Source organism: Morone saxatilis, unplaced genomic scaffold (assembly GCF_004916995.1).
Source record: "Morone saxatilis isolate NCDOM2014 unplaced genomic scaffold, NCSU_SB_2.0 Contig23, whole genome shotgun sequence".
Taxonomy (NCBI): domain Eukaryota; kingdom Metazoa; phylum Chordata; class Actinopteri; family Moronidae; genus Morone; species Morone saxatilis.
The window spans coordinates 3,964,498-3,976,147 of record NW_023339796.1 but is presented as its reverse complement, the minus strand read 5'-3'; positions in this window follow the sequence as shown (position 1 = coordinate 3,976,147).

The following is an 11,650-nucleotide window of genomic DNA, read 5'->3' as shown; positions in this document are numbered from 1 at the left end:
AAGACATGAGCATTTTAATAATGAATTTAGAAACTGGATGTTAAGAATCTGCAGACTAGTCTTGTTTATTGGTGATTCACACCTTTCAAGGTTGCCACAAATCTATAACAAAGCACAGGTAGAGGCCTTTCCAGGAGCAAAATTATCCCATGCACTGCACCTTTTACAGGACAAAAAGTAATCCTGACATTTGTAATCAATGACAAAAACATCAGAAATACTAAGGTGGTTAAAATACAATTGGCAGCAATGTTCAAGTCATAGGATAGAATAATTCCCAAATGCTTTGGTAGTTGTACCACTGATCAACATTTCACAATATCTACCAACCAAAGAAAAGACAACACAGGTTCTTCAGGCTTTAGGAAAAGAAAAATGGCCAGGGTTGCTTGATCTGGATATCCTTATATTAACAAACCGATTCAAGCTAAGGCAGATGTTCTGTATAACATGACAAACTAATTTGTGCACTGTTTTGGGTTGATGTAAAACAGCATCACATTAATAAAGAGTAAAAAGGGTCAAAGTGATATTACATTATATCAAAGTTGTTGTTTTTTTAAAAGGCACACATTAAAGCCTTAATCAATTTAAAGCTTTATGTGGAAAAGACGTTTGAAGTACACCTCTTTCTGCCCATTAAATTGTGATCGTTTGTTCAGATGATCAAACAAAGAAGCACCTCAACTGCAACAGATGTCTTTGAGGATTCAGAGTTCAGATATATTTAGAGTTTAGAGAAAAGGTGGACAGCACAGATGTGACGATATTGTCATCTTTCATCAAACAGCATTAACTGACTCAAAGCCCAGCATTTCTGCCTACATTAAACTGATGCAATAGTCAGAAACTTCTTTATATACATTTTTTGTCAGACCTATACAAAGCATCCTATTGGATGAATGTATCCTTCAGTTATCAGTGTCACCTGTAGCTCCACCTGTCTTCACAAGTAATCAGTACCATCTTGTGATCCAGCTCAATATCACATAGTGGCTTCTGTGATGTATTTTACACAACAGCCCAGAAAGCTTGAGAATACACAGTATAAATATATGTAATGTATTACAGTAAAAGAAAATGTAAAGAACCTCGCTTCTAAACAGTCCATTTAGCAATAATTAAATTTATGTTTTCAAAACATTTCTACCACAGTTGCAGTTATACAGAAGAGAAAATTATGCCAGTGAAAAGGACAAAAACAGTGTAGAGTGTAACAATACGTCAAATTCTGTGTGTGGTGGCCAAATTATGGAATTTGTATTTAATATTATTAATATATTCATTGATGCCATGTGAAAAATAATATTTGAGTTGTTGTCAGTTGTAGAGGTTGATTTATTCATCATGAACGTCTTTTCTAAAAAGCTTTATATGAATTTTTCTTTTGTCTACTTTTCTTTTGCCTCTGCTTATATTTTTATTGTTGATTTTAAATGGTTGTTTTTTTCCCTTACCTTTCAGTGCTGTATAAATCAAGTTTATTTTATTATCATGGTTTGCTCACATACGGATCAGAAGATAGAATTAAGATTTTTCTACTTCTTTACCCATTGAATGTTTCTATTGACCAGTTATGACATTTTGACATGACATTTTTCTAAGATACATCAAATGTTTATTCATATTTTATACATTTATACATACTATTAAAACTGAAAGCTGTACACTGCTGGAGCTTTTAATGATTTTTGTATAGCTAAGAGGAATATATTTGGAAGAAACAGGAAGCGTGTCCAGTGCTTCACCTGCTGATTGCTAACTGGGAACCACACCTATGGCAGGTGATTTGGTCTATAAAGTGAAGGGTGTCACTTGCTCTCTGTTTGCTCTGAGACACATCAGTATAGATAGATTATTTTGCTGTTGGCCTATGTGAAAGGATATGTCTGTAAGGCATAAAATAGTTTCACTTGTGGATTGTCAATGTGCTCTTCCTCCTCCTCCCCATGTTTGCAACATAACATAACATTCATTTTTCCATAAACGTTAACTTTCTCCGGTTCCTTCATGCTTATAATTTTGCAGCAATGGTTTTCAGTCAGAAAGGAAAAGGGATATATTTAAAGGCATGAGATGTTTTATACAGTTTTTGAATATACCACAGCTGTCACTAGAACAAACAGCACTCAGTAGGATCATTTTAACAAACAATACAGAACATAGAAGTGTTCAATTCTAATTCAATCTATTAGACAAAAATGGAATTACAGAGTTGCTTTTCTGTATTAGTAATGGTTGTGTTTGAGTGCATAAATACAAGAATTAGATACTTGCACAAGGTCTGGCATTCATAGCTTTGATATCTTGTGGCAAGAACAGAGGACAGACGGCAAGTCCTCTTTTCCTACACAACCGAGGAAGCTGTTAAATTTTTCATTTATTTGTAGAGGAATAGATCTCATGTTTTTTTGTTTTAACTGGAAGACCAAATCTTTTCCCTCCATACTTGTAGATAAGCTTTTTACACAAGAGACTTGCCTGGATGCCATGGATTTGGAGCCTGACTGCTTTTTGGTGAAATGCATAAAATTGCTCCTGTTTCTCCAGAGAGAATACCACAACAAAGTGGTACTCCGGCCTTTCTTTTTGGATAATGGCTTTGAAATACTTATTCACTTAAATTTTCAGTTGAAAAACTGAGTGCAAAGAGCCTTTAATTAAACAGGTTTTTTCTTGTTTTACTTCAAGGCTCCATTATGATGTTCCAAACACAACTGAACCATATAATTTACATTTTCAACAAATCATCCTACAAAGGGTTGCTGGAAAATGCAGAAAAAAAACATGTATTCATGCAGCAATATTTTTAGAAAATTAAATATTTCCACTGTTGATGATAGTAAGAATAAAAAGGGTGTTGCTGTCTAAAATCAAATTTGATCACACATTTTATTAACAGGAACTGAAACTCTAATGTCTGTGTGAGAGATCTTAGAGAAAACTGCCTATCCCTGATTTACTGAACTCTATCTTTTGTCTCATGCAGTTCAAAGCCCTGTAAACTAATAATCCATCACTATGCTTTGACCTTGGGGCATAAACAGCAGCACTGATCTGTTACAGAGATACAGAGTGAGTAATGAACTATGGATGACCTTTAACACCAGGTCTGACTAGCTTGCTGTCCATTGTCAATATGGACGAGTAGAAATATGGATCCAGGTGGGATCTGAATATGGATGAGATAAAACCAAGTGAGATAGAGCTGTGACTGCAAATTAGACTCCCAGATAAATACAGAGTGTTTAATATGGTGCCGTCTGCTGTTAGTGGTGAATATCATTATGATGACAAATCTGATTATATATAAAAACAGGGGTGGCAACATCTGAAACGCATCAAAAAAGATAATTTACATATCATGCATTGAAAAACACATGAAAATGGATGGTTTAGATATACTTTGATTACTCATAAAATGTGTGTAGTTATTTATGATGATACAGTTTGTCATATACTTGTGTAGAAAAACATGCTAATTCAGTTTACCGAGAGGCCATCCATCAGGTAATGCACCAAATTGTATTGTATTGTAAATTACGTATTCTTTGGCCCTTGCACGTGGGTGTGGCAAAAGGGCAAATCAACAGCGCCCCCTAAACTGCAGTTCTGGGCTTGTTTCATTGATGGGCATGAAAATTACCTACCAGCTTTGAAACAAACTTGAGTAACTTGAGTGTACGTTCTCCACCGAGCCCCAATCTTCACTTCTTTGTTAACAGTCCAACCCTGAACACATCTACATGTCAATATTCAGTTAGTCAGAGCGCTCCCTTCTGGCAACAGGAAGTAACCACAGCTACCTCTTGTCTGTTGAGGAAAGCTTTAACAATTTCATGATGCTATATTGTGAAGCTTGGAGGTTTTCGTTTAATATGTCTGTTGTGTTGCATCAAATATCAATACATCACCAGGAAGTTGTTGTAATGTCACTGTACATTATTCTATCTGCCCCCAATAGAACATGTTTATGGCGTGAGTCTGTGGCTCGCCATATTTTAATGTATTGCCATAAAACAAGAAGTTGTAACTTGAATGTACATTCTCTAGTCCGCCCCAAACTTCATGTTTGAGACCTGAACATCTGTGTCATAATCATAGCGCCACCAACTGGCCACAGTAAGTAAGCGTTGTATGGCAATTATCATCTGATTTACATGAAACTTACACCATGTGGGGCCAGATTGCTCTGGCCTGTCACTGACAAATACTGCAATAAAGCATTAAATACCTGGAAATACTGCACAGGAGGTGACATTAGTCCACATAAGTGTTAGAGTATTCTCTAATTAGGGTTGTTGAACATTATCTATAGTTCAACTTTGATACACAAATTTGTGCTGTTGACCAGTGGCAGGCTCTCTTGACAGTGCTGACCTTTTAAGTGGACAGAAAGCCAGAGAGTCCTCCATAGAGCAAACTATTGTAGCTTGTAGCTTACCTTGTTTCCCCATTCACTTTTATGAAAAAGGAGTTATTGCTGCAAACATCTTTTGAATAAAAAACAGAACATATTTTCCTATTCGAGAATTCAACAAAACAGTAGAGAGCAAATAAAGAGAAGCTCTGGGAGCTAAAGTGAGTGACTAGATGAGTTGGCAGTTCGTCAACTGCCCCCACAAGCAGTCTCACTGTCTTAACACCTACCCAGGTTGGATCCCAGCAGTTGGATTCCGCCAGATTATAAAATGTCCAGTCCTTTTTTATGATTTTGCTAAATCATATTGATTTGTTGTAGGTCGTTAGCAAATGTTCTGAGACATGTACCTGTCTGTGGCACAGGTGGGACGTCTGTCACACATAACCTATTGGATTGTAAATGCTCTCCAAAAGGTTCATGCTGAGAGGACCAAATCTACCTGATGTTAAAATTTAAACTGCATCCATCACTTTCACCACCCCATTGGCTTCCTCTTGCTGATAGTCATTGTGTTTGTCATCTTTGTGCATTAGACTTAAGTCTTTTCACTGAAATATTTTTGTCATTAAGAGTCAACAACTGTCAAAAAGTGACCAATTCTGTCACCATGTTTGGTTTGGGGAAAACAGACGCTTGCAATAACATGTCGTTCACTCAGCTCAACATTTTCTTTGCACATGCTATGTCCTGCAGAGATGGGAATGCTTTCTAAAACCCTCATTTCAACAGGACCAAATCTGCCCGGTGGGAAAATTACTGTAGCTGTCAGCTCCACCTCAGCTGTGCTGCTCTGTCTGAACACACAAATGAGCAGAGAAAACCTATCTCAGTTTAAATAGATCCATTTGCAAATACATTATTCATGTTCCCCCTGTAAGCACTAATATATTTTTACCTGCTGCTATGTTTAATTCATTACTTGGAGACATTTTTCTTGCCTCCAAACTGGGTGAATAAATAGTGAGATATGTTGTGTGATATTTTCAGAGGCTGTTGTGTCCACTCAAACTGCATGGCCCGGATGACACTAATGATTCCCCCAGCAACAAAATCAACCTTGCTTTGACAGTAAATATTTCTCTAGGGGTTACTAAATTGGAACGACTAACAGCTACATGTGTCAGTCTGCAGCAAAACTGTCATTACTTTCTCCCAACAGACATGACCCTGCCACACCTTTACAGCAACTTTTTGACCAAGTTTCGGAATATTGGCAGAATGCAATTTGCTAAACTTTTTCTGTTTCACAGGATTCAGTCAGAAGAAAAGATTTTTCTAGACTGTTGATATAAAGCTTGTTTAACCTTGCCAGCTTTTTTTTTTTTTGCAGTGCAGGATATTGGTTATAGTTTTTTAGTTTTAAAGTTTTAAGTCATTTTAACTCCTAAAAATGACCAAAATCTACCAACCTGGATGCTACAAATGTCCACACAAACATCAGGAGAAAAAATAAATATAAATGTACTATATTTCAGTCACAGCAGGAAAATGGAACTAAATCTGTGCTCAAATTTACACAACACAACATGGGACGGATGTTTCTGTAAAGCTGTTAATTCATTAATATTATACACTACCAAAGCGTGTGTTCGCTAAATCTCAATTCAGTCTCTCTGTGTTTTATCTTAACTAAACAGGTATATTGAACAATATTTAGTCACTGGGAAACTATCATGCAGAAAGATTGTAAATTTAAAAGTGGAGGGGGGAGAAAAAGCTGACAAAGGGCAAAGAAACAAGCTGGAAAAAACTAAACCAGAAAGAGTAAACTGCAGATGGAAAGGTAGAGAGAATGGAAGGAAGGATCCCGCTGAGGTGAAAATAGCTTTATTGCCTCTGTGTGCCAGGTAACCACAAAATAGAACTCCAGTGTAAATGTCAGGATGTAGGTGTATGTAATGGCAGAGGAGCAGTGGGGTAAATGAGACACTTGCAAGTGAATGCCTCAAGATACCGATGACAGCGGAGTGCTTTGCAGAAGACCTACAGAGAAATAAGTGTATAATTGAAAACTGAAGTCTTAGATGAGTTTCCTTTTTCTCAGATTGTTCTTACTATTGAACCTTCCAGCAGCATGCGTCGGCACAGAGAACACCAGGTGTTTTGTCTTGTTGGCTTTATCAAGACATCCAGTGAAAACCTCCCTCACTACGAATTCCACTGTTGTTAAAAAAGAATTTCATATTATTGCATTTGGCTAACATATTCCATCATTAAAATTAACTTGGCCATTGTAATTTATTCACTTAAGCACTGCACAGGAAAATTAGCTAATTTATGAAAAATAATATAACTCTGAGGCAATGCCTGACACCAAACTTTGTAATGTTGGGCAATAATCAAAATTGACGTTTGGTGCCAGAAGGTATAGTTTAACAGATAAAACTAAAGTGCCCAACTGTGAAGGACCCCTCCTAATGGTAAGGCTGTGAATAGGGATGGGAATTTAGAACTGGTTGTAAATTGTCCCATCCATCAGATTTGTATGCCAAAAGAGCTTATCAATTTCTTCTATCAGGGCCAGCATGTTTGGGGATTGCCAAAAAATGAAGTCAAACTTGTCATTTCTGCTGGAAACTTGCAACAACGAGGAGTCGGAGAGGTGTGGATTCATTTAATAAAAAAACTCAAACTAAAATATATGATAAACAAAACAGTTCTGTTGATGCTGAAAACCTGCGTAGGCTTACTTTATTCCACACAGAAAATTGTTCAGGAATCAATAAGGGAATCGACAATGAATCAGGCCAACAAGCAGAATCCATAATAGGTTTTTGTATCAATAAAATCTTCCCATCATTCCCATCCCTAGCTGTGAGATAAGAGGACTGCAAGAAAGAAGCCCCTCAGCGGAGCTACACAGCAGGGACAGTGGCATGAAAGGATCAAAATGCCTCCAAGATTGTTTGTCTTTAATGCTTGTGTATTGCAGGTCTGCTTGTTGGTCTGTGTTTGGACACAAATCCACTCACACTGACCTATAAAAAGAGCTAAAATAGAGCAGGAGGATGCTGATACAGAGTCCTCCAGCTGTTTTGCACATTGAACATCAGTAAACACGAGGTGTGTTCCCTTTATTTATGGCGCCTCCCCTGCATGGAACTGATGATTTAATCAACAGAGCATCAACTGCAAATGATCTACGTCTTAACTCTCTATCAGACTTAAGTCTTCACCTGCTTTATCAGTGGGATTTAAATGCCGGCAGGGTTGTTTGGGGACAAAAGATCTTAATAGTCGAGGTCGTCTAGATTCAGCCGCGTCGAAGGCCTGCACCCTCTTCCTCTTTCTCACAGCTCTCTGCCTGCCTGATAAGAGTACGCAGAGGTGAAACTGAAAACCTTTTTTCAGAAAATCAATTTATTATAGGATAGTGAGGCTGTAAGGGGGCTCGGTCCAGATAACGGATATGTATCAGCATGAACCTCTGTGTGGAGGCAGACAGGGAGGAAAAGCTGGAAATGTTTTGTGGGGGAAAAGACGACAAGTGTGAGGATAATCTTTCAAAAAGTACACATCGTCTGCAGGCAGCCATGTTTAAAAAGTTGTCCTCGGTTAATTTGTGGTTATTGATTAGCTCTGTTTCTACAGGGACTATTATTTTTCCATTAGAGATTAGACCAGTGTTATCTCCTATTAAGAAGAAAAGTTGGGAAGAGTCAAGGTGCTCTTAAACTGAAGCTGTAGGACAGCTGTAGCTGTAGAGCGATCTGATAAATTCTCTGTGGACAGTCACAACATCAGTTTGATCTGTTACACGATAAAACCGTCTCTTTTGATTTTCATTGCCTTGTCCTACTTTGTCTTCTCTTTTCTTGTGTGTTCTTTTTACCTCAGACATCCGGTAAAGGACATCCATGGAGGTGTAAAGTAATTCACTGAGAACAAACAGGTTCCATCTTTTTCTAGCAAGATGCTTCCAACGAAGCAAGAAGGTAATTGTTTAGTTTTCCACCCTGTTTGTCCAACTTCACCTTAAGTGTGTGCATTATACGGTAAATTCTAAATAAAGTCTGATTGGTGTACATCTTTTTAGATGTAGTTAATATGGCAGTATTAAAATACAGGTAGTGACTAAAGAGCTTTGGCATAGCATTGTGACACCTTCCAATTTAACTGTCAGATATTTTTGATTTCTGAGGATCTGGACATTGAAAGCAAGAGGCGTAAAGAGAGGACTTCAGACTGCTTAGTGACAGCATGCGTGGGTAGTTGGATTGATGATGTTAGGCAGTGGCCCCTGTTACTGATGAAGGTACCTTTTTTGTATGGATGGTGATCTTAGTGTTATTCTGATTCCGAACATATGAGTTAGATAGTTTTTACTAAAATAGCCAGAAAGGGAGAAGAAACTGACCACTTGACCATTAGCTACATTTAAACTGTGTAAAGTTTAACTGTGTAATAATACCAGACCAGTTATAAGTAAAATAAATAAATAAATTAGATTGCATTAATTGTGTATGGTCTCAGACAGGCACTCTTCATGAAGTAAAGGCTGTAGGACCACTTGTATTCAAACATGTGCATATTGCAGGGAGACACCACAGCAGTAATGAAAACTTGTATATTTCCAATACTTCCCCAAATTTGTGCTAAAATCCTAGTTTGAAGGACAGCTACAGTCAGAATATGGCCGAAAACACACAACTGGAGTTTTTTGACCTCATAATTCCCAGCTAAGTTCCAGCCAACTTCAACCTGCAGAAGTCTAATCAACCAGAAAACCAGAAAACATCTCTGTGTGTGTCCAGTTAACCCTAAACAATACATTAAATGTTTCACCTTTTGTGGGGCTAATCCCAGTTTTCTTCTCTTCCACACCTCCAGACAGTACAGAAGATACACAAAGGCGGGTTCCTTAAGCTTTTAAATGGAAAGCATTCAAACTGTCTCCCAACCAGTGGATGAGACAGTCTATTACCAACCCATAGACTAATGTAGCATACAGTATTATGGATCTCTCATGGTAATGTTGGCTGTCTCATATTTGCTCATGCATTTTCTTTTTCAAGCTGAAAACAATCCCATTTTCCTTGAATCTTTATAGATACCCCAAACAACTTATCCTTGGAGCATCTTTGGACTTCAACCTCCAACTGGTCATGTTAGACACTGGTGTATAAGTGTCTTGTACACCAGCTCTCTGACAGGTCTCAAGAATAAAGCTGATACTTGTGTCCCACAAAATCTCTACTTTCCCTGAATCTTTTGAAATTTCGCATGTTTTTGTGAAAAAAACTAGATATGTTCATCCCTCCATTCTTGAAACAATTCTAGAGGTAAAAATTGGTTGAACTGCTTACAGTTCAGGTTCGTTCTAAGACCATAACCTGTGATCAGGGGGTTATATAGTTTATTATAAGGGGAAAGGTTTGGGAATTACTGTTCTAACCTATTGAGGGTTAGCGAAGATTGACACACCATGAGATGTGCATTTGCTTTGGCTCAACAGACAAGGGATACTCTTTGGGGATAATTATATATCTAACTCTAAATGCAATACATGTCCCTGAAAACACAGGCTTTTTTTTCTAAATGATTGCACTTTTTCAAATTCTTAGACTCATCAACTTAAGAAGTACATCAAAAGAGGATTGTGTGCACTCTCCCACATTAGGATTAGTACTTGACTCGTATTTTCAGGGTCAAAGCCATCTCATTCTGAGCTGTTTGGTCGAGGCAGGTACCAAATAGCAGCAGATGTTCTGAATTTACAAGCCCACACATGAATGAAATGAAGTATTTGTTAGATCATTTGTTAGATAAGAGCATTGAAGAGTGAAGGGGAGTGATGGTGGACTGACTCTGCTCTCTCCCCCTGTAGGTGGGCTGATAATTAGCAGGCCATCTAGTTACTCATCAGTTTGAGTTCAAACTCCACAGTGAGAAACATCTCCACAGCCACTCATATTATACACTGTAGGTGGGCCAGATAATTACCAGCAGCCTGCTATGAGAGAGGAGATCCTTTCCCTCCAACAGAGCGTCATGACAAAACATCGAGGGCTTCAAATGGAAGCAGAGAGACTCCACTGTTACTATACTGCTGTGTAATGAGACGAGATCTTCCTTTACCCCACCAACGTCCCCGTCTCCGTCAAATTGAAAAAATGAAAAAAATCATTTTGACAGAATAATCCTAACTAGAGGTCTGTATATTGTACGAGCTTTTCCTGGAGCTTTCAACTGTATCTCATGGCTTTTATCAGTAGATGAAGTTAGCTCTAGAAAGGCTAGAAAGCAACAAGTACTTCTGATCGTATTGGCCATATTGCCATCCCATAAGGTGACTTCTTGTGGTTTTGAGAGAAATTTAGGCCATTAAAATAATTAATTAATAATCATGTTTACACACCGACCCCAAAACCTTCGTCCGACAGCGGGGGAGAGTGACAGCACACAGACAGAGAGGAGGAACAGTTTGGCTTCTTGTACCTGCAGTGCCAAATGTAAGATGCAGGCAGAGAATGGGGACAGCCTGTGCAGCTATACCTCCAGTGGACAGAAGTGAAGGGAGAGCGAGAGACAGAGTGAAAGCAGAGCAGACAGCTCATTTATCAGCTAAACTCTCCTTGTTCTTGAAACCCTGGACTTAGTATTTGTACCTTCAAGTGAGACGAACACAAAGTCATCCTCATTGCATGATAACTGTGTCATATTAGTAATTTTGCAACGAATAGAATAATAAAACAGACTGTGTGCAAGGTTTCTATGCGTTATGACACATAAAAAAAAAACGGACTTTGTGCAACGGCCTTTACTGTCCTAATTTGATGTGGGAAACTATAGTTCATGTCACATCTGCAATCAAAACTGGTTTCTTAATGATGACAAAGACCTTTCTCTAATACTAACTTCATAGTTTTAGTCGCCTAAACTTAACCATAGAGGTTGTCGATACAATGGAGAGCATTCTGCCATCAGCTGTTTGTTTCATTTGAACATTCGGTTGCTAGTGGCGACTGCTGACCCTGTTCCATAGCAACGGAGTTAAACTGACATGGCATCCACCAATTGTGTTTGAGCCAAGTAAATACTGACTGACAGACATCTTTTATCTATTCCCCAAATGTCCTTGTTATTGCTGCATTATTATAATTTTTTATTCCAGCTGCTTTTTGATTGCAGGAAAATCAGCTCACTGCTTACCGAGCTAACTGTTAAATTCTTAGTCTTGGACCCCAAAGCAGAGACACACATACACTGATGAGTGGCAACTGAAGA